The sequence below is a fragment of the Pseudophryne corroboree genome, chromosome 6 (assembly GCF_028390025.1).
Source record: "Pseudophryne corroboree isolate aPseCor3 chromosome 6, aPseCor3.hap2, whole genome shotgun sequence".
Lineage (NCBI taxonomy): Eukaryota > Metazoa > Chordata > Amphibia > Anura > Myobatrachidae > Pseudophryne > Pseudophryne corroboree.
The window spans coordinates 409,575,479-409,599,081 of NC_086449.1; the positions used below are offsets into that span (position 1 = coordinate 409,575,479).

The 23,603-nt window shown below is 48.4% G+C and overlaps 1 protein-coding gene and 1 long non-coding RNA gene across 5 annotated transcripts in view; one reads left to right on the top strand and one right to left on the bottom strand.

Annotated features, from left to right (window-relative positions):
* The window catches only part of DMTF1 (cyclin D binding myb like transcription factor 1), a 288,329-nt gene extending 270,583 nt beyond the window's left edge, over positions 1 to 17,746 (bottom strand). For 3 of the 4 annotated variants that reach the window (XM_063926917.1, XM_063926918.1, XM_063926915.1), the window contains exon 1: positions 17,641 to 17,746. The gene's annotated coding sequence lies outside the window, so the exon portion shown is untranslated. The remainder of the gene's footprint in view (positions 1 to 17,640) is intronic. The other variant, XM_063926916.1, reaches the window with a different exon arrangement.
* A 52-nt stretch (positions 17,747 to 17,798) lies between these two features.
* Positions 17,799 to 23,603, top strand: part of LOC134932470 (uncharacterized) — a 78,730-nt gene continuing 72,925 nt past the window's right edge. Inside the window, exon 1 of the long non-coding RNA XR_010179359.1 lies at positions 17,799 to 17,893. This is a non-coding gene — a long non-coding RNA (uncharacterized LOC134932470). The remainder of the gene's footprint in view (positions 17,894 to 23,603) is intronic.

Here is a 23,603-nt window from a genome sequence, read left to right on the forward strand (position 1 = left end):
GAGTATGCCAGCACACACCAGGGCGCTATATATATCACAGGGATATCACATATAAGAGTGTTTTCCCTTATAGCTGCCTATATATATTGTATACTGCGCCTAAATTGTGCCCCCCCTCTCTTTTTAACCCTTTCTGTAGTATTGACTGCAGGGGAGAGCCAGGGAGCTTCCCTCCAACGGAGCTGTGAGGGAAAAATGGCGCCAGTGTGCTGAAGGAGATAGCTCCGCCTTTTTTCGCGGACTTTCTCCCGCATTTTTATGGATTCTGGCAGGGGTTAAAAAGCACCTATATAGCCTCTGGGGCTATATATGGTGCCAGTTTGCCAGCCAAGGTGTCAGTATTGCTGCTCAGGGCGCCCCCCCCCCCAGCGCCCTGCACCCATCAGTGACCGAAGTGTGTGGTGTGCATGAGGAGCAATGGCGCACAGCTGCAGTGCTGTGCGCTACCTTGGAGAAGACAGAAGTCTTCAGCCGCCGATTTTCCGGACCACCTTCTTGCTTCTGGCTCTGTAAGGGGGACGGCGGCGCGGCTCCGGGAACGGACGACGAGGTCGGGTCCTGTGTTCGATCCCTCTGGAGCTAATGGTGTCCAGTAGCCTAAGAAGCCCAAGCTACCACCACTTAGGTAGGTTCGCTTCTTCTCCCCTTAGTCCCTCGATGCAGTGAGCCTGTTGCCAGCAGGTCTCACTGAAAATAAAAAACCTAACAAACACTTTCTTCCTAGGAGCTCAGGAGAGCCCCTAGTGTGCATCCAGCTCAGCCGGGCACAGAAATCTAACTGGGGCTTAGAGGAGGGTCATAGTGGGAGGAGCCAGTGCACACCAGATAGACCTAAATCTTTCTTTAGATGTGCCCAGTCTCCTGCGGAGCCGTCTATTCCCCATGGTCCTTACGGAGTCCCCAGCATCCACTAGGACGTCAGAGAAATAAGGCAAACTATCAGAATTACCAGCTATAGCTGTGGAGACCAGATCCGAGAACCCTTCTCCACACAATCCTCAGCCTTCCATATGCCTCTTAAGTCGGCATCATCTGTCCATTGCATATTCTACAGGACACGTCAAGCAGAAATCGACATAGCTTTGACTCTAGGATCCAGTAGACTCATGTCTCTTTGGGCATGTTTTTTATATATATATATATATATATATATATATATATATATATATATATATCTCTTAAGACAGCATCTTTAATATATATATATATATATATATATATATATATATATATATATATATATATATATACACACACACACACACACACATACTAGGGTCTCAATCTCTGCTGATAAGGTACCTGTCCACGCTGCCACAGCGCTATAAACCCATGCCGACACAATCGCCAGTCTGAGTAGTGTACCAGAATGTGCACGCTATCTGCAGGATCCCTGAGGATAGCTGTTACGTCAGGGCTACCTTTTGGGCAAACGTGACACCCTAGGGGAAGATTCCCATCGTATCCTGGCCCTAGTAGGGATAGGATACTCCCTGAGAATTCTTTGTGGGAAACTGCAGTCTCTTGTCTGGAGATTCCCGCTCTTTTTAATCATGAGAGGAGGGAACTCAGCTTTCTTCCCCTTAAACATGTGTACCCTTGTGTCAGGGACAGATGAGTCATCAGTGATATGCAAATCATCTTTTATTACAATAATCATATATTGAATACTTTTCTGCCATTTTGGCTGTAACTTTGCATTATCGTAGTCGACACTGGAGTCAGACTCCGTGTCGATATCAGTGTCTATTATTTTGGATAGTGATCATTGAGACTCTGAAGGTCTCTGCGACATAGGGACAGACATGGGTAGATTCCCTGTCTGTTCTCTAATCTTTTGTGCAATAAATTCACCTTAGCACTTAATTACACATATCCAAACAGGTGTCGGCGTTGTCGACGGAAACACCCTCTCACACACATATTTGCTCCATCTCCTCCTTAGGGGAGCCTTTTACATCAGACATGTCGACACACACGTACCGACACACCACACACTCAGGGAATGCTCATCTGAAGACAATTCCCCCACAAGGGCCTTTGGAGAGAGAGAGAGAGAGAGAGAGAGAGAGTATGCAAGCACACACCCCAGCGCTATTAACCCAGGAATAACACAGTAACTTAATGTTAACCCAGTAGCTGCTGTTTATATTGATTTTTGCGCCTAATTATGTGCCCCCCCTCTCTTTTTACCCTCTTCTACCGTGTAACTGCAGGGGAGAGGCTGGGGAGCTTCCTCTCAGCGGTGCTGTGGAGAAAACACATGGCGCTGGTGAGTGCTGAGGAAGAAGCCCCGCCCCCTCGACGGTGGGCTTCTGTCCCGCTTTCATGTACAATTTTTGGCGGGGGCTCATACATATATACAGTGCCCAACTGTATATATGCAAACTTTTGCCAAAGAGGTCTCTAATTGCTGCCCAGGGCCCCCCCCCTGCGCCCTTACAGTGACCGGAGTATGTGGGTGTAATGTGGGAACAATGGCGCACAGCTGCAGTGCTGTGCGCTACCTCAGTGAAGACTGGAGTCTTCTGCCGCCGATTTCGAAGTCTTCTTGCTTCTTTCACCCGGCTTCTGTCTTCCGGCTCTGCGAGGGGGACGGCGGCTCGGCTCCGGGATCGGACGACGAGGGTGAGATCCTGTGTACGATCCCTCTGGAGCTAATGGTGTCCAGTAGCCTAAGAAGCAAGACCTATCTGCAGAGAGTAGGGCTGCTTCTCTCCCCTCAGTCCCACGTTGCAGGGAGTCTGTTGCCAGCAGAGCTCCCTGAACATAAAAAAACCTAACAAAATCACTAAACAGCACCCAGCTCGTCCGGGCACAGATTCAAACTGAGGTCTGGAGGAGGGACATAGAGGGAGGAGCCAGAGCACACCAGAATCTAAATTCTTTCTTAAAGTGCCCATGTCTCCTGCGGAGCCCGTCTATTCCCCATGGTCCTTACGGAGTCCCCAGCATCCACTAGGACGTTAGAGAAATAATGTTTGTTATGAGAACTTTATATAGATTGTTAACAAGGTTATCCAAATTGTAATTGACCATGTCACTTTTTTTTTTGTACAACAGCACGTAAAGCAAGCTGAATGATGGATTATTGCACTGTCATGCAAACTCTTCGCTCAGCAGCAAAGAGCTTGCATTGTAACGGTAGCCTAGCTGCAAAGATAGATGGCAGCCAACTTTTGGGTCGCAGTGGCTGTGAGTAACGTCACGCAACCGTCGCGGCCCGCCCCGCAAATGGTCCAGACACACCTGCGTTGTCCAGACCACGCCCCCCCCCAAACGCCAACGCAACTCCCCGTGAGCGCCTCTGCCTGTCCGTCAGGCAGAGGCGTCCGCACATGTGAGATGCCGTCGGGCCAACCAAACACTTACTCAGGTAAGCAGGAATCAAAGCACTGAGGCGGGTGCCCAGAATCCACTACGGACTACGAGAAAAGGAATTACCGGTAGGTATTAAAATAAGAATTTACTTACCGATAATTCTATTTCTCGGAGTCCGTAGTGGATGCTGGGGTTCCTGAAAGGACCATGGGGAATAGCGGCTCCGCAGGAGACAGGGCACAAAAAGTAAAGCTTTAGGATCAGGTGGTGTGCACTGGCTCCTCCCCCTATGACCCTCCTCCAAGCCTCAGTTAGGTACTGTGCCCGGACGAGCGTACACAATAAGGAAGGATTTATGAATCCCGGGTAAGACTCATACCAGCCACACCAATCACACTGTACAACCTGTGATCTGAACCCAGTTAACAGTATGATAACAGCGGAGCCTCTGAAAAGATGGCTCACAACAATAATAACCCGATTTTTGTAACTATGTACAAGTAATGCAGATAATCCGCACTTGGGATGGGCGCCCAGCATCCACTACGGACTCCGAGAAATAGAATTATCGGTAAGTAAATTCTTATTTTCTCTATCGTCCTAGTGGATGCTGGGGTTCCTGAAAGGACCATGGGGATTATACCAAAGCTCCCAAACGGGCGGGAGAGTGCGGATGACTCTGCAGCACCGAATGAGAGAACTCCAGGTCCTCCTTAGCCAGGGTATCAAATTTGTAGGATTTTACAAACGTGTTTGCCCCTGACTAAATAGCCGCTCGGCAAAGTTGTAAAGCCGAGACCCCTCGGGCAGCCGCCCAAGATGAGCCCACCTTCCTTGTGGAATGGGCATTTACATATTTTGGCTGTGGCAGGCCTGCCACAGAATGTGCAAGCTGAATTGTATTACACATCCAACTAGCAAAAGTCTGCTTAAAAGCAAGAGCACCCAGTTTGTTGGGTGCATACAGGATAACAGCAAGTCAGTTTTCCTGACTCCAGCCGTCCTGGAACCTATATTTTCAGGGCCCTGACCACATCTAGCAACTTGGAGTCCTCCAAGTCCCTAGTAGGCGCAAGACACCACAATAAGCTGGTTCAGGTGAAACACTGACACCACCTTAGGGAGAGAACTGGGGACGAGTCCGCAGCTCTGCCCTGTCCGAATGGACAAACAGATATGGGCTTTTTTGAGAAAAAAACCACCAATTTGACACTCGCCTGGTCCAGGCCAGGTCCAAGAGCATGTTCACTTTTCATGTGAGATGCTTCAAATCCACAGATTTGACTGGTTTTAAACCAATGTGTTTTGAGGAATCCCAGAACTACGTTGAGATCCCACAGTGCCACTGGAGGCACAAAAGGGGGTTGTATATGCAATACTCCCTTGACAAACTTCTGGACTTCAGGAACTGAAGCCAATTCTTTCTGGAAGAAAAATCGACAGGGCCGAAATTTGAACCTTAATGGACCCCAATTTGAGGCCCATAGACACTCCTGTTTGCAAGAAATGCAGGAATCGACCGAGTTGAAATTTCTTCGTGGGGCCTTCCTGGCCTCACACCACGCAACATATTTTCGCCACATGTGGTGATAATGTTGTGCGGTCACCTCCTTTCTGGCTTTGACCAGGGTAGGAATGACCTCTTCCTGAATGCCTTTTCCCTTAGGATCCGGCGTTCCACCGCCATGCCGTCAAACGCAGCTGCGGTAAGTCTTGGAACAGACATGGTACTTGCTGAAACAAGTCCCTTCTTAGCGGCAGAGGCCATAAGTCCTCTGTGAGCATCTCTTGAAGTTCCGGGTACCAAGTCCTTCTTGGCCAATCCGGAGCCATGAGTATAGTTCTTACTCCTCTACGTCTTATAATTCTCAGTACCTTAGGTATGAAAAGCAGAGGATGGAACACATACACCGACTGGTACACCCACGGTGTTACCAGAACGTCCACAGCTATTGCCTGAGGGTCTCTTAACCTGGCGCAATACCTGTCCCGTTTTTTGTTCAGACGTGACGCCATCATGTCCACCTTTGGTAATTCCCAACGGTTTACAATTATGTGGAAAACTTCCCCATGAAGTTCCCACTCTGCCGGGTGGAGGTCGTGCCTACTGAGGAAGTCTGCTTCCCAGTTTCCATTCCCGGAATGAAACACTGCTGACAGCGCTATCACATGATTTTCCGCCCAGCGAAAAGTCCTTGCAGTTTTTGCCACTGCCCTCCTGCTTCTTGTGCCGCCCTGTCTATTTACGTGGGCGACTGCCGTGATGTTTTATCCCACTGGATCAATACCGGCTGACCTTGAAGCAGAGGTCTTGCTAAGCTTAGAGCATTATAAATTTACCCTTAGCTATATTTATGTGGAGAAAAATCTCCAGACTTGATCACACTCCCTGGAAATTTTTTCCTTGTGTGACTGCTCCCCAGCCTCTCGGGCTGGCCTCCGTGGTCACCAACATCCAAAACTGAATGCCGAATCTGCGGCCCTCTAGAAGATGAGCACTCTGTAACCACCACAGGAGAGACACCCTTGTCCTTGGATATAGGGTTATCCGCTGATGCATCTGAAGATGCGATCCGGACCATTTGTCCAGCAGATCCCACTGAAAAGTTCTTGCATGAAATCTGCCGACTGGAATTGCTTCGAAGGAAGTCACCATTTTTTTACCATGGCCCTTGTGCAATGATGCACTGATTTTAGGAGGTTCCTGACTAGCTCGGATAACTCCCTGGCTTTCTCTTCCGGGAGAAACACCTTTTTCTGGACTGTGTCCAGAATCATCCCTAAGCACAGGAGACTTGTTGTCGGGATCAGCTGCGATTTTGGAATATTTAGAATCCACCCCTGCTGTTGTAACAGTATCCGAGATAGTGCTACTCCGACCTCCAACTGTTCCCTGGACTTTGCCCTTATCAGGAGATCGTCCAAGTAAGGGATAATTAAGACGCCTTTTCTTCGAAGAAGAACCATCATTTCGGCCATTACCTTGGTAAAGACCCGGGGTGCCGTAGACAATCCAAACGGCAGCGTCTGAAACTGATAGTGACAGTTCTGTACCACGAACCTGAGGTACCCTTAGTGATAAGGGCAAATTTGGGACATGGAGGTAAGCATCCCTGATGTCTCGGGACACCAGATAGTCCCCTTCTTCCCGGTTCGTTATCACTGCTCTGAGTGACTCCATCTTGATTTGAACCTTTGTAAGTGTTCAAATTTTTTTAGATTTAGAATAGGTCTCACCTAGCCTTCTGGCTTCAGTACCACAATATAGTGTGGAATAATACCCCCTTTTCTTGTTGTAGGAGGGGTAATTTAATTATCACCTGCTGGGAATACAGCTCGTGAATTTTTTCCCATACTGCCTCCTTGTCGGAGGGAGACCTTGGTAAAGCAGACTTCAGGAGCCTGCGCAGGGGAAACGTCTCGACATTCCAAACTGTACCCCTGGGATACTACTTGTAGGATCCAGGGGTCCTGTACGGTCTCAGCGTCATGCTGAGAGCTTGTCAGAAGCGGTGGAACGCTTCTGTTCCTGGGAATGGGCTGCCTGCTGCAGTCTTCTTCCCTTTCCTCTATCCCTGGGCAGATATGACTCTTATAGGGACGAAAGGACTGAAGCTGAAAAGACGGTGTCTTTTTCTGCAGAGATGTGACTTAGGGTAAAAACGGTGGATTTTCCAGCAGTTGCCGTGGCCACCAGGTCCGATGGACCGACCCCAAATAACTCCTCTTCCTTTATACGGCAATACACCTTTGTGCCGTTTGGAATCTGCATCACCTGACCACTGTCGTGTCCATAAACATCTTCTGGCAGATATGGACATCGCACTTACTCTTGATGCCAGAGTGCAAATATCCCTCTGTGCATCTCGCATATATAGAAATACATCCTTTAAATGCTCTATAGTCAATAAAATACTGTCCCTGTCAAGGGTATCAATATTTTTAGTCAGGGAATCCGACCAAGCCACCCCAGCTCTGCACATCCAGGCTGAGGCGATCGCTGGTCGCAGTATAACACCAGTATGTGTGTATATACTTTTTATGATATTTTTCCAGCCTCCTGTCAGCTGGCTCCTTGAGGACGGCCCTATCTATAGACGGTACCGCCACTTGTTCTGATAAGCGTGTGAGCGCCTTATCCACCCTAAGGGGTGTTTCCCAACGTGCCCTAACTTCTGGCGGGAAAGGGTATACCGCCCATATTTTCTATCGGGGGGAACCCACGCATCATCACACACTTCATTTAATTTATCTGATTCAGGAAAAACTACGGTAGTTTTTTCACATCCCACATAATACCCTCTTTTGTGGTACTTGTAATATCAGAAATATGTAACACCTCCTTCATTGCCCTTAACGTGTGGCCCTAATAAGGAATACGTTTGTTTATTCACCGTCGACACTGGATTCAGTGTCCCTGTCTGTGTCTGTGTCGACCGACTAAAGTAAACGGGCGTTTTAAAACCCCTGACGGTGTTTTTGAGACGTCTGGACCGGTACTAATTGTTTGTCGGCCGTCTCATGTCGTCAACCGACCTTGGCGCGTGTTGACATTATCACGTAATTCCCTAAATAAGCCATCCATTCCGGTGTCGACTCCCTAGAGAGTGACATCACCATTACAGGCAATTGCTCCGCCTCCTCACCAACATCGTCCTCATACATGTCGACACACACGTACCGACACACAGCACACACACAGGGAATGCTCTGATAGAGGACAGGACCTACTAGCCCTTTGGAGAGACAGAGGGAGAGTTTGCCAGCACACACCAAAAACGCTATAATTATAATAAGAATTTACTTACCGATAATTCTATTTCTCGGAGTCCGTAGTGGATGCTGGGGTTCCTGAAAGGACCATGGGGAATAGCGGCTCCGCAGGAGACAGGGCACAAAAAAGTAAAGCTTTTACCAGATCAGGTGGTGTGCACTGGCTCCTCCCCCTATGACCCTCCTCCAGACTCCAGTTAGGTACTGTGCCCGGACGAGCGTACACAATAAGGGAGGCAATTTGAATCCCGGGTAAGACTCATACCAGCCACACCAATCACACCGTACAACTTGTGATCTAAACCCAGTTAACAGTATGATAACAGAAAGAGCCTCTTAAAGATGGCTCCTTAACAATATAACCCGAATTTGTTAACAATAACTATGTACAGTATTGCAGATAATCCGCACTTGGGATGGGCGCCCAGCATCCACTACGGACTCCGAGAAATAGAATTATCGGTAAGTAAATTCTTATTTTCTCTATCGTCCTAAGTGGATGCTGGGGTTCCTGAAAGGACCATGGGGATTATACCAAAGCTCCCAAACGGGCGGGAGAGTGCGGATGACTCTGCAGCACCGAATGAGAGAATTCCAAGTCCTCTTTTGCCAGGGTATCAAATTTGTAGAATTTTACAAACGTGTTTTCCCCCGACCACGTAGCTGCTCGACAGAATTGTAATGCCGAGACGCCTCGGGCAGCCGCCCAAGATGAGCCCACCTTCCTTGTGGAATGGGCCTTAACAGATTTAGGCTGTGGCAGGCCTGCCACAGAATGAGCAAGTTGAATTGTGTTACAAATCCAACGAGCAATCGTCTGCTTAGAAGCAGGGGCACCCAACTTGTTGGGTGCATATAGTATCAACAGCGAGTCAGATTTTCTGACTTCAGCCGTCCTTGAAATGTATATTTTTAAGGCTCTGACAACGTCCAACAACTTGGAGTCCTCCAAGTCGCCAGTGGCCGCAGGCACCACAATAGGTTGGTTCAGGTGAAACGCTGATATCACCTTAGGGAGAAAATGCGGACGAGTCCTCAGTTCTGCCCTATCCGAATGGAAGATTAGATAAGGGCTTTTATAAGATAAAGCCGCCAATTTAGATACTCTCCTGGCGGAAGCCAGGGCCAGTAACATAGTCACTTTCCATGTGAGATATTTAAAATCCACCTTTTTCAATGGTTCAAACCAATGGGATTTGAGGAAATCTAAAACTACATTTAGATCCCACGGTGCCACCGGAGGCACCACAGGAGGCTGTATATGCAGTACTCCTTTAACAAAAGTCTGTACCTCAGGAACTGAGGCCAATTCTTTTTGGAAGAATATTGACAGGGCCGAAATTTGAACCTTAATAGATCTCAATTTGAGACCCATAGACAATCCTGATTGTAGGAAATGTAGGAAACGACCCAGTTGAAATTCCTCCGTCGGAACACTCCGATCCTCGCACCACGCGACATATTTTCGCCAAATGCGGTGATAATGTTTCGCGGTGACTTCCTTCCTTGCCTTAATCAAGGTAGGAATGACTTCTTCTGGAATGCCTTTCCCTTTTAGGATCTGGCGTTCAACCGCCATGCCGTCAAACGCAGCCGCGGTAAGTCTTGAAAGAGACAGGGACCCTGTTGTAGCAGGTCCCTTCTCAGAAGTAGAGGGCACGGGTCGTCCGTGACCAACTCTTGAAGTTCCGGGTACCAAGTCCTTCTTGGCCAATCCGGAGCCACTAGTATTGTTCTTACTCCTCCTCACCGTATAATCTTCAATACCTTTGGTATGAGAGGCAGAGGAGGAAACACATATACTGATTTGTACACCCAAGGTGTTACCAGTGCGTCCACAGCTATTGCCTGTGGATCTCTTGACCTGGCGCAATACTTGTCCAGTTTCTTGTTGAGGCGAGACGCCATCATGTCTACCATTGGTCTTTCCCAACAGTTTATTAGCATGTGGAAGACTTCTGGATGAAGACCCCCCTCTCCCGGGTGAATATCGTGTCTGCTGAGGAAGTCTGCTTCCCAGTTGTCCACGCCCGGGAAGAACACTGCTGACAGTGCTATTACGTGATTCTCCGCCCAGCGAAGAATCTTGGCAGCTTCTGCCATTGCACTCCTGCTTCTTGTGCCGCCCTGTCTGTTTACATGGGCGACCGCCGTGATGTTGTCCGACTGAATCAACACCGGTTTTCCTTGCAGGAGTGGTTCCGCCTGGCTTAGAGCATTTTAGATTGCTCTTAGTACCAGAATGTTTATGTGAAGAGACTTTTCCAGGTTCGTCCATACCCCCTGGAAGTTTCTTCCTTGTGTGACTGCTCCCCAACCTCTCAGGCTGGCGTCCGTGGTCACCAGGATCAAATCCTGTATGCCGAATCTGCGGCCCTCCAATAGATGAGCCTTTTGCAACCACCACAGAAGATATACCCTTGTCCTTGGCGACAGGGTTATTCGCAGGTGCATCTGAGGATGCGACCCTGACCATTTGTCCAACAGATCCCTTTGGAAAATTCTTGCATGGAATCTGCCGAATGGAATTGCTTCGTAAAAAGCCACCATTTTTCCCAGGACTCTTGTGCATTGATGTACAGACACCTTTCCTGGTTTTAGGAGGTTCCTGACAGGTCGGATAACTCCTTGGCTTTTTCCTCGGGAAGAAAAACCTTTTTCTGAACCGTGTCCAGAATCATCCCTAGGAACAGCAGACGTATCGTCGGAAAACAGCTGCGATTCTTGGAATATTTAGAATCCAGTCGTGCCGTCGAAGAACTACTTTAGATAGTGCTCTTCCGACCTCCAACTGTTCTCTGGAACTTGCCCTTTTTAGGTCGTGCAAGTAAGGGATAATTTAGATGCCTTTTTTCTTTGAAGAAACATCTTTTCGGCCATTACCTTGGTAAAAAGGCCCGGGGTGCCGTGGATAATTCAAACGGCATCGTCTGAAACTGATATTGACAGTTCTGTACCACGAACCAGAGGTACCCTTGATGAGAAGGACAAAATTTGGACATGGAGGTAATCCTTGATGTCCAGGGACACCATATAGTCCCCTTTTTTCCGGTTCGCTATCACTGCTCTGAGTGACTTTATCTCGATTTGAACCTTTTATGTAAGTGTTCAAAACATTTTAGATTTAGACTATGTGTCACCAAGCCGTCTGGCTTCAGTACCACAATATAGTGTGGAAAAATAATACCCTTTTCCTTGTCGTAGGAGGGGTACTTTGATTATCACCTGCTGGATATACCGCTTGTGAATTGTTTCCAATGCTGCCTCCCTGTCGGAGGGAGCCGTTGGTAAAGCAGACTTCAGGAACCTGCGAGGAGAAGATGTCTCGACTCTCCAATCTTTACCCCTGGGATAATACTCGTACGATCTAGGGGTCAACTTGCGAGTGATCCCACTGCGCCCTGAGACTCTTGAGACTACCCCCCCACCTTGAGTCCGCTTGCACGGCCCCAGCGTCATGCTGAGGACTTGGCAGACGCGGTGGAGGGCTTCTTTTCCTGGGAAAGGGCTGCCTGCTGCAGTCTACTTCCCTTACCTCTATGTCTGGGCAGATATGACTGGCCTTTTGCCTGCATGCCCTCATGGGAAAGGAAAGATTGAGGCTGAAAAGACGGTGTCTTTTTTAGCTGAGATGTAACTTGGGGTAAAAAAGGTTGGATTTCCCAGCTGTTGCTGTGGTCCCCAGGTCCGATGGACCGACCCCCAAATAACTCCTTCCCTTTATACAGCAATACTTCCATCTGCCGTATGGGATCTGTATCACCTGACCACTGTCGTGTCCCTGACATCTTCTGGGAGATATGGACAACGCACTTATCTTGATGCCAGAGAGCAAATATCCCTCTGTGCATCTCACATACATATATATAGAATGCATCCTATTAAATGCTCTACATGAATAAAATATTTTCAGTCAGGGAATCCGACCAAGCCAACCCAGCACTGCATCTCCAGGCTGATGGCGATCGCTGGTCGCAGTATAACCACCGTATGTGTGTATATACTTTTTAGGATATTTTTCCAGCTTCCTATCAGCTGGCTCCTTGAGGGCGGCCGTATCTGGAGACGGTAACGCCACTTGATAAGCGTGTGAGCGCCTTATCACCCTAAGGGGTGTTTCCCAACGTACCCTAATTTCTGGCGGGAAAGGGTATAACGCCAATATTTGCTATCGGGGTAACCCTACGCATCATCACACACTTCATTTTATTTTATCTGATTCAGGAAAAACTACAGGTAGTTTTTTCCACTCCCACATAATACCCTTTCTTGTGGTACTTGTAGTATCAGAAACACGTAACACCTCCTTCATTGCCCTTAACGTGTGGCCCTAATGAGAAATACGTTTGTTTATTCACCGTCGACACTGTATTCAGTGTCCGTGTCTGTGTCTGTGTCGACCGACTGAGGTAAATGGGCGTTTTTAAAACCCCTGACGGTGTTTCTGAGCCGCCTGGACCGGTCCTAATAGATTGTCGGCCGTCTCAGTCGTCAACCGACCTTGCAGCGTGTTGACATTCTCACGTAATTCTCTAAATAAGCCATCCATTCCGGTGTCGACTCCCTAGAGAGTGACATCACCATTACAGGCAATTTCTCCGCCTCCTCACCAACATCGTCCTCATACATGTCGACACACACGTGCCGACACACAGCACACACACCGGGAATGCTCTGACAGAGGACAGGACCCACTAGCCCTTTGGGGAGACAGAGGGAGAGTCTGCCAGCACACACCAAAAACGCTATAATTATATAGGGACAACCTTATATAAGTGTTTCTCCCTTATAGCATCTTTTATATATATACAATATCGCCAAAATCAGTGCCCCCCCTCTCTGTTTTAACCCTGTTTCTGTAGTGCAGTGCAGGGGAGAGCCTGGGAGCCTTCTCTCCAGCTTTTCTGTGAGAGAAAATGGCGCTGTGTGCTGAGGAGATAGGCCCCGCCCCTTTTACGGCGGGCTCGTCTCCCGCTATTTTTGAAGTTAGGCAGGGGTTAAATATCTCCATATAGCCTCTGTGGGCTATATGTGAGGTATTTTTTGCCTCTAATAAGGTTTTTATTTGCCTCTCAGAGCGCCCCCCCCAGCGCTCTGCACCCTCAGTGACTGTTGTGTGAAGTGTGCTGAGAGGAAAATGGCGCACAGCTGCAGTGCTGTGCGCTACCTTTATGAAGACTCAGGAGTCTTCAGCCGCCGATTTTGGACCTCTTCTCTCTTCAGCGTCTGCAAGGGGGCCGGCGGCGCGGCTCCGGTGACCATCCAGGCTGTACCTGTGATCGTCCCTCTGGAGCTAGTGTCCAGTAGCCAAGCAGCAAATCCACTCTGCACGCAGGTGAGTTCACTACTTCTCCCCTAAGTCCCTCGTTGCAGTGATCCTGTTGCCAGCAGGACTCACTGTAAAGTAAAAAACCTAAGCTAAACTTTCTCTAAGCAGCTCTTTAGGAGAGCCACCTAGATTGCACCCTTCTCGTTCGGGCACAAAATCTAACTGGAGTCTGGAGGAGGGTCATAGGGGGAGGAGCCAGTGCACACCACCTGATCTGGTAAAAGCTTTACTTTTTTGTGCCCTGTCTCCTGCGGAGCCGCTATTCCCCATGGTCCTTTCAGGAACCCCAGCATCCACTTAGGACGATAGAGAAATAGGGACAACCTTATATAAGTGTTTTCCCTTATAGCATCTTTTTTATATATTTCTAACGCCAAATTAGTGCCCCCCCTCTCTGTTTTAACCCTGTTTCTGTAGTGCAGTGCAGGGGAGAGCCTGGGAGCCTTCCCTCCAGCCTTTCTGTGAGGGAAAATGGCGCTGTGTGCTGAGGAGATAGGCCCCGCCCCTTTTTCGGCGGCCTCGTCTCCCGCTCTTAACGGATTCTGGCAGGGGTTAAATATCTCCATATAGCCCCCGGAGGCTATATGTGAGGTATTTTTAGCCAAAAAAGGTTTTCATTTGCCTCCCAGGGCGCCCCCCTCCCAGCGCCCTGCACCCTCAGTGACTGCCGTGTGAAGTGTGCTGAGAGGAAAATGGCGCACAGCTGCAGTGCTGTGCGCTACCTTAAGAAGACTGAGGAGTCTTCTGCCGCCGATTCTGGACCTCTTCTCGTTTCAGCATCTGCAAGGGGGCCGGCGGCGAGGCTCCGGTGACCATCCAGGCTGTACCTGTGATCGTCCCTCTGGAGCTAATGTCCAGTAGCCAAGAAGCCAATCCATCCTGCACGCAGGTGAGTTCACTTCTTCTCCCCTAAGTCCCTCGTTGCAGTGATCCTGTTGCCAGCAGGACTCACTGTAAAATAAAAAACCTAAGCTAAACTTCTCTAAGCAGCTCTTTAGGAGAGCCACCTAGATTGCACCCTTCTCGGCCGGGCACAAAAATCTAACTGAGGCTTGGAGGAGGGTCATAGGGGGAGGAGCCAGTGCACACCACCTGATCCTAAAGCTTTACTTTTTGTGCCCTGTCTCCTGCGGAGCCGCTATTCCCCATGGTCCTTTCAGGAACCCCAGCATCCACTAGGACGATAGAGAAATTCTTATTTTCTCTTACGTCCTAGTGGATACTGGGGATCTGTACTTTAGTACCATGGGGAAGTCCCAAAGCTCTTAGACACAGGAAAAGTGGCTGAGGCCTTGGGTCTAACATTAAAGTACACCTCCTCATCTGGTTATGCTTCCTGATCTGGTATGTGAAGAACCTCTCTTACAGCATATATGAGGGCCTCCACCCCAGGGGACAAAGAGCTGTCCTCATCCATATCATCATCATCCACATCAGGCTGATCAGAATCAGACTGGAGCACCTGTGGCAGTGAGCATTTATGTGAAACCAACAGAGGGGGCTGAGAAACCTTTCTGGTATCTGCTGCCTTAGCCATACAATCAATAGACTGTTTTAACACCTGTCTCTCCTTTTTAGCAGCAGCTAATTCTGAATTTACATTCTGAATTATGCTTTTAAAATGATCCAGCCAGTCAGGTGCCTGAGAACTGTGTCCCTGTGGAGATAGGGAACACTGTTCACAGGAGGGACCCCGCTAAGGAAGGGGTAGAGTTACAAGCAGCACACATAACCATGTCCACAGACATATGTACACGACTGTACTACAGCGCAGCTCACTGAAACACCTCCACACATACCCTAGAGAGCACCTGGAGTGACAATGAGGAAAACGGTGACTTGCACACAAAACACAGCAGCAGAGTGTGTGAAATTATGTGTATAACCTTAAATGCGCAGTGGCGCTACCGCTGGCGTGCTCTCCCCCCCCCCCTGCCATGACCACCTGGTACCAGTACAGAAGTCTGCAACAGTGAGGGTCCGTGGAGGAGCAGCATGCATGAAGCCTTGATGATCCGCAGCAACAGGACATGGCGCCTTCCTGCCTCTGGTCTTTCTCTCCAAGAAGCCCCGCCCCTTGTAATGGCGCGCGGTCCCTTAGTATTTTATACTGGCTGATGTGCATATAAAAATATACACCAAAGCCTAAATGACAGGGAGCACTGCGGAGCCAGTGTAGTCCGCGACCGGCACCGCAGTTTGAGGCCCGTGACCGCCACGTGACATGCCGCCAAACCGCACCGGGGACCCGCTAACCGGGACCCCGGTGTTAACACTCACAGCACCTGACGATCTTCGCCATCTGTTAGAGGGTGGCGGCTAGCTGCTGGCGTGGGCACACACAGTAATGGTATGTGAAACAGCACCACAGGAGCTCAGTGTTCTGTCAGCTGGGATTACGAACCATTAACCCTCAGGAGGTTGGTTCCGTCCCTCCTCTAAGTCCCACAAAGCAGGTAAACTGGTTGCCAACCAGTACTACCTGAAAATAAAGAACTAAAATAAAAAATAAAGTAAACTCTCTGGAGCTCCAGAGAAATGGACCCGGCTCCTTGGGCACATTTTTCTAAACTGAGTCTGGTAGGAGGGGCACAGAGGGGAGGAGCCAGCACACACATACACACACTAAAGGTTTTAAAGTGCCAGGCTCCAGTGGACCCAATCTATAACCCATGGTACTAAAGTACAGATCCACAGTATCCACTAGGACGTAAGAGAAAAGGGATTTAGCATGCGAACGGGCCCTGAATCTGTAATACAGACATTAGCCAAACAAAATGTAAAAAAAAAAAAAATTTAAGTAATTTTGTAAATGTCATATGAGTGTTTCTCAAATACCCTACAATCCCCCCAATATCTCATAGTTTCAGGATGTCTTTAATCATGCACTGGTGAGATCCAATTGGCTGAATTAGCAATTATATGTCCTCAGAGACAGAATTCATGAAAACACAAGTTATTGGTAGTGCAGGTGGACAGGAGGGGATCCGGTTAGCATACCAGTGTTCGGGATGCCGGCAGTTCGAATACGGACGCCAGAATCCTAACACTGGGATCTCGGCATTGATCACAATGCCGGATGCCGGAATCACAACTGGACAGGAGTTGAGAGCACTGTTACAAATTTTCCACCAATTGCTCTGAAGAGCTCTGGGAAGCAATGTAATACAACAGTGACAATAAGGATAATAAACAACTATAAAAGGCACAACTTCACAGCGCAAATTCTCTTTCATGACATAACTCTTCTAATTTTATCCAAATTTGCATAATTTCAGTGCAATACTAAATGGTGACCACTGTTTTGGTGAAAAAAGGTAGCACTTCACAACGTGTTAATGGGTTGCACTTTGGCGCTAATGGCGCAATTCAAGCAAGGAGACATCTGTAATAAATAGCATGCAATTGTGCTCATAGTAATAATTTACTGGAAATGGACGTCAGCCGTGAAATGCACAGACAGAACAATCTGGTGCGATTGTACATAAAAGTTGTGTAATATATGAGCCTTGGCGTGGGGAAAGATAGGGGTTATCATTAAATCTAATTCAGAATACGTTCGACATGGTGCCCAATTTTATAGATAAAGTTAGCCAAAAAACCCAAAGAGCCCATACCTGAATACTTTATTTCGACTACAACTTTACTTTGAAGGTAAGCTTCTAGGAGATAAGAGAACATGCTGACCAGTTGAAGAACTTTAACGTATGATTTGTTCACCCCAAAAAAGTAATTAAAAAACAAACAAAAACAAAACAAAGTGCATAACTTATTTTTAATGCTACTTCTTTTAATAAGACTCACTGGCTTCATAAATGCTGAAAGAGGTGATACAGAAATGACAATCAACAGGGACTCTGGCTAATTCATCTGTAGATTCAATCGTAAACACAATGCGCAGCTACGTATCGGATGGCGCACACACAGCATGTGGAGGGAGATGCATCTTGGAGATAATATAACAGACGCATGATACATAGTTACAGCCCGTATATAACCTATTACACAGCGACAGCAGCACAGTGCAGCCAGGAAGGGGTTAATGAGCGCTATGTACTGTATGCAGGAGCCCGCACACTGACTGACAGGACGTGTGTGATAGTGACGGCCACAGCTCGGGCTCTCTCGTGCCGGCAGGAGCCGGGACAACGGGGATATGGCCGCTACGCTGTCGCTGGGGCCCGGCTGGCTGCCACAGGGCCGGGCCTCATACTCACTTCCTGTTTTTAGTCCGGGCACTTGACGAGCAGGATGGAGGCTCCGAGGTACCAGGATGCAGGAACAGATCAGCCCATAGAGCACAGAGAGACGCGCCTCCTCCGCCACGTAGGAAACGGAAATGGCATTCCAGCCTAACTGCTTCTGCCCTTACCTGACATGGAGGCGGTCGGCGTGCTGGACACTGTGCTACCTGTCTCACGGTGACTGTGCCCAGCACAGGGCAGCATTGTACTGTATTATTGGCATATTGTAGGTTTTAAATTAACAAACTGCCGTCTGACCTTATTAATATTAATTGCTATAGTAGGTCACTATTTCCTTTGGTTTTGAGTGTTTTTTTTCTCTCTATGGGGTAGATTTATCAAAGTTTGGAGAGAAATATAGTACAAACCAATCAGCTTCTGTCATGTTTACAGCTGTGTTTGAAAAATGACAGGAGCAGATTTGCTGGTATGGTATCTCTCTCCACTTTAGCTCTCACCAATCTTTGATACGTTTTAACGTAGGACTATATAGGAAATCAAGGGTTATATTAAGCATTTGTCACATGGTACATGGACAACAGGAAACAAGAATTGTGATTTTATTCAAGTTGGATGTCATACTGAACATTGGGCCTAATTCAGATCTGATCGCAGCAGCAAATTTGTTAAGAAATGTGCAAAACCATGTGCACGAGCGTGAGGGGGGTCGGGCAGATGTACAATGTGCAGAGAGAGTTAGATTGGGTGGGGTGTGTTCAAACTGAAATCTAAATTACAGTGTAAAAATAAAGCAGCCAGTATTTACCCTACACAGAAACAAAATAACCCACCCATACTAACTCTCTGCAAATGTTATAGCTGCCACACCTGCAGTGCACATGGGGGGTAATTCCAAGTTGATCGTAGCAGGAATTTTTTTAGCAGTTGGGCAAAACCATGTGCACTGCAGGGGGGCAGATAACATTTGCAGAGAGAGTTAGATTTGGGTTTGGTGAGTTCAATCTGCAATCTAAATTGCAGTGGAAAAAAAAAAGCAGCCAGTATTTACCCTGCACAGAAACAAAATAACCCACCCAAATCTAACTCTCTCTGCAAATGTTATATCTGCCCCCCCCCCTGCAGTGCACATGGTTTTGCCCAACTGCTAAAAAAATTCCTGCTGCGATCAACTTGGAATTACCCCCAAGGTTTTGCCCAACTGCTAACAAATTTGCTGCTGCGATCAGATCTGAATTAGGCCCATTGTATTGTGAGGCTTTTGTTTGAAAATTACATGTTCAGTATTTGTTTTGTTCATAAACTTTTATTTCTCTGACGTCCTAGTGGATGCTGGGTACTTCGTAAGGACCATGGGGATAGACGGGCTCCGCAGGAGACTGGGCACTCTTTAAAGAAAGATTAGGTACTACATCTGGTGTGCACTGGCTCCTCCCTCTATGCCCCTCCTCCAGACCTCAGTTAGAATCTGTGCCCAGCCAGAGCTGGATGCACTTAGTGGGCTCTCCTGAGTTCACTATAAAGAAAGTATTTGTTAGGTTTTTTATTTTCAGTGAGATCTGCTGGCAACAGACTCACTGCTACATGGGACTTAGGGGAGAGAAGCAAACCTACCTGCTTGCAGCTAGCTTGTGCTTCTAAGGCTACTGGACACCATTAGCTCCAGAGGGATCGAACACAGGGCCCGACCTCGATCGTCCGTTCCCGGAGCCGCGCCGCCGTCCCCCTTGCAGAGCCAGAAGACGGAAGATTCCGGAGAAAATCGGCGGCTGAAGACTCCGGTCTTCAATAACGTAGCGCACAGCACTGCAGCTGTGCGCCATTGCTCCCACAGCACACCACACGCTCCGGTCACTGGTGGGTGCAGGGCGCTGGGGGGGGGGGGCGCCCTGGGCTGCAATTAGTATACCTTAAGTGGCAAAATGCACATAATACAGTTCTAAACTGTATATGTGCCTAATCCCCCGCCATAATTATTATTAAAAAAGCGGGAGAAGCCCGCCGCTGAAGGGGCGGGGCTATCTTCCTCAGCACAGCCAGCGCCATTTTCTCTTCACAGCTCCGCTGGAAGGACGCTCCCCAGGCTCTCCCCTGCAGTATACACTACAGAAAGGGTAAAAAAGAGAGGGGGGGCACATAAATTTAGGCGCAAATTGTGATATAAGCAACTATTGGGGGAAAATTTACTTTGTGTATAGTGTAAATACCTCTGTTTTCTCTAACGTCCTAGTGGATGCTGGGGACTCCGTCAGGACCATGGGGAATAGCGGCTCCGCAGGAGACAGGGCACAAAAGCAAGCTTTTAGGATCACATGGTGTGTACTGGCTCCTCCCCCTATGACCCTCCTCCAAGCCTCAGTTAGGTTTTTGTGCCCGTCCGAGAAGGGTGCAATCTAGGTGGCTCTCTTAAAGAGTTACTTAGAAAAAGTTTTTAGGTTCTTTATTTTCAGTGAGTCCTGCTGGCAACAGGCTCACTGCATCGAGGGACTTAGGGGAGAGATTTTCAACTCACCTGCGTGCAGGATGGATTGGATTCTTAGGCTACTGGACATAGCTCCAGAGGGAGTCGGAACACAGGGCTCGCCCTGGGGTTCGTCCCGGAGCCGCGCCGCCGACCCCCCTTGCAGATGCTGAAGATTGAAGAGGTCCGGAACCAGGCGGCAGAAGACTTTCAGTCTTCATCAGGTAGCGCACAGCACTGCAGCTGTGCGCCATTGTTGTCAGCACACTTCTCACAGCGGTCACGGAGGGTGCAGGGCGCGGGGGGGGCGCCCTGGGCAGCAATGTATAATACCTGTATGGCGAAAAATACATCACATATAGCCCTTGAGGCTATATGGATGTATTTAACCCCTGCCAGATATCACAAACTCCGGAGAAGAAGCCCGCCGAAAAGTGGGCGGGGCCTATTCTCCTCAGCACACAGCGCCATTTTCCCTCACAGAAATGCTGGTGGGAAGGCTCCCATGCTCTCCCCTGCACTGCACTACAGAAACAGGGTTAAAACAGAGAGGGGGGGCACTGATTTGGCGATATGTACATATATTAAAATGCTATAAGGGAGGAACACTTATATAAAGGTTGTCCCTGGATAATTATAGCGTTTTGGTGTGTGCTGGCAAACTCTCCCTCTGTCTCCCCAAAGGGCTAGTGGGTCCTGTCCTCTATCAGAGCATTCCCTATGTGTGTGCTGTATGTCGGTACGTGTGTGTCGACATGTATGAGGAAAATGTTGGTGAGGAGGCGGATCAAATTGCCTGTAATGGTGATGTCACTCTCTAGGGAGTCGACACCGGAATGGATGGCTTATTTATGGAATTACGTGATAATGTCAACACGCTGCAAGCCGGTTGACGACATGAGAGGGCCGGCGAACAAATTAGTATCTGTCCAGGCGTCTCAAACACCGTCAGGGGCTGTAAAATGCCCATTTACCTCAGTCGGTCGACACAGACCCAGACACGGACACTGATTTCAGTGTCGACGGTGAAGAAACAAACGTATTTTCCTTTAGGGCCACACGTTAAGGGCAATGAAGGAGGTGTTACATATTTCTGATACTCCAAGTACCACAAAAAAGGGTATTATGTGTGAGGTGAAAAAACTACCTGTAGTTTTTCCTGAATCAGATAAATTAAATGAAGTGTGTGATGATGCGTGGGTTTCCCCCGATAGAAAATTATTGGCGGTATACCCTTTCCCGCCAGAAGTTAAGGCGCGTTGGGAAACACCCCTCAGGGTGGATAAGGCGCTCACACGCTTATCAGAACAAGTGGCGGTACCATCTACAGATAGGGCCGTACTTAAGGAGCCAGCTGATAGGAGGCTGAAAAATATCCTAAAAAGTATACACACACATGCTGGTGTTATACTGCGACCAGCGATCACCTCACCTGAGGTGGCTTGGTCGGATTCCCTGATTAAAAATATTGATACCCTTGACAGGGACAGTATTTTATTGACTATAGAGCATTTAAAGGATGCATTTCTATATATGCGAGATGCGCAGAGGGTTATTTGCACTCTGGCATCAAGAGTAAATGCGATGTCCATATCTGCAAGAAGATGTTTATGGACACGACAGTGGTCAGGTGATGCAGATTCCAAACGGCACAAAGATGTATTGCCGTATAAAGGGGAGGAGTTATTTGGGGTCGGTCCATGGGACCTGGTGGCCACGGCAACTGCTGGAAAATCCACCGTTTTTTACCCTAAGTCACATCTCTGCAGAAAAAGACACCGTCTTTTCAGCCTCAGTCTTTTCGTCCCTATAAGAGTCATATCTGCCCAGGGATAGAGGAAAGGGAAGAAGACTGCAGCAGGCAGCCCATTCCCAGGAACAGAAGCCCTCCACCGCTTCTACTAAGTTCTCAGCATGACGCTGGGACCGTACAGGACCCCTGGATCCTACAAGTAGTATCCCAGGGGTACAGATTGGAATGTCGAGGCGTTTCCCCCCTCGCAGGTTCCTGTAGTCTGCTGTACCAATGTCTCCCTCCGACAGGGAGGCAGTATTGAAAACAATTCACAAGCTGTATTCCCAGCAGGTGATAATAAAATTACCCCTCCTACAACAAGGAAAGGGGTATTGTTCCACACTATATGGTGGTACTGAAGCCAGAAGGCTAGGTGAGACCGATTCTAAATCTGAAAAATTTGAACACTTACAAGGGTTCAAATCCAGATGGAGTCACTCAGAGCAGTGATAGCGAACAAGGGGACTATATGGTGTCCCGGGACATCAGGGATGCTTACCTCCATGTCCCAAAATTTACTTTTCTCACCAAGGGTACCTCAGGTTCGTGGTACAGAACTGTCACTATCAGTTTCAGACGATGCCGTTGGATTGTCCAAGGCACCCCGGGTCCTTACCAAGGTAATGACCGAAATGAGGATTCGTCTTCAAAGAAAATGGACGACCTCCTGATAAGAACAAGGTCCAGAGAACAGTTGGAGGTCGGAGTAGCACTATCTCAAGTAGTTCTACGACAGCACGGGTGGATTCTAAATATTCCAAAACCGCAGTTGTTCCGACGACACGTCTGCTGGTCCTAGGGATGATTCTGGACACAGTCCAGGAAAAGGTGTTTCTCCCAGAGGAGAAAGCCAGGGAGTTATCCGAGCTAATCGGGATCCTCCTAAAACCAGGAAAAGTGTCAGTGCATCATTGCACAAGAGTCCTGGTAAAAATGGTGGCTTATTACGAAGCGCTTCCATTCGGCAGATTTCACGCAAGAACTCTTCAGTGGGATCTGCTGGACAAATGGTCCGGATCGCATCTTCAGATGCATCAGCGGATAACCCTATATCCAAGGACAAGGGTGTCTCTCCTGTGGTGATTACAGAGTGCTCATCTTCTAGAGGGCCGCAGATTCGGCATTCAGGATTGGATGCTGGTGACCACGGAGGCCAGCCTGAGAGGCTGGGGAGCAGTCACACAGGAAAAAAATTTCCAGGGAGTGTGATCAAGTCTGGAGAATTCTCTCCACATAAATATACTGGAGCTAAGAGCAAATTTATAATGCTCTAAGCTTAGCAAGGCCTCTGCTTCAAGGTCAGCCGGTATTGATCCAGTGGGATAACATCACGGCAGTCGCCCACGTAAACAGAAAGGGCGGCACAAGAAGCAGGAGGGCAGTGGTCAAAACTGCAAGGATTTTTCGCTAGGCGGAAAATCATGTGATAGCACTGTCAGCAGTGTTCATTCCGGGAGTGGACGACTGGGAAGCAGACTTCCTCAGCAGGCACGACCTCCACCCGGGAGAGTGGGAACTTCATCGGGAAGTTTTCCGCATGATTGTGAACCGTTGGGAAAGACCAAAGGTGGACATGATGGCGTCCCGCCCGAACAAAAAACGGGACAGGTATTGCGCCAGGTCACGAGACCTTCAGGCGATAGCTGTGGACGTCCTGGTAACACCGTGGGTGTAACAGTCGGTGTATGTGTTCCCTCCTCTGCTTCTCATAACCAAGGTATT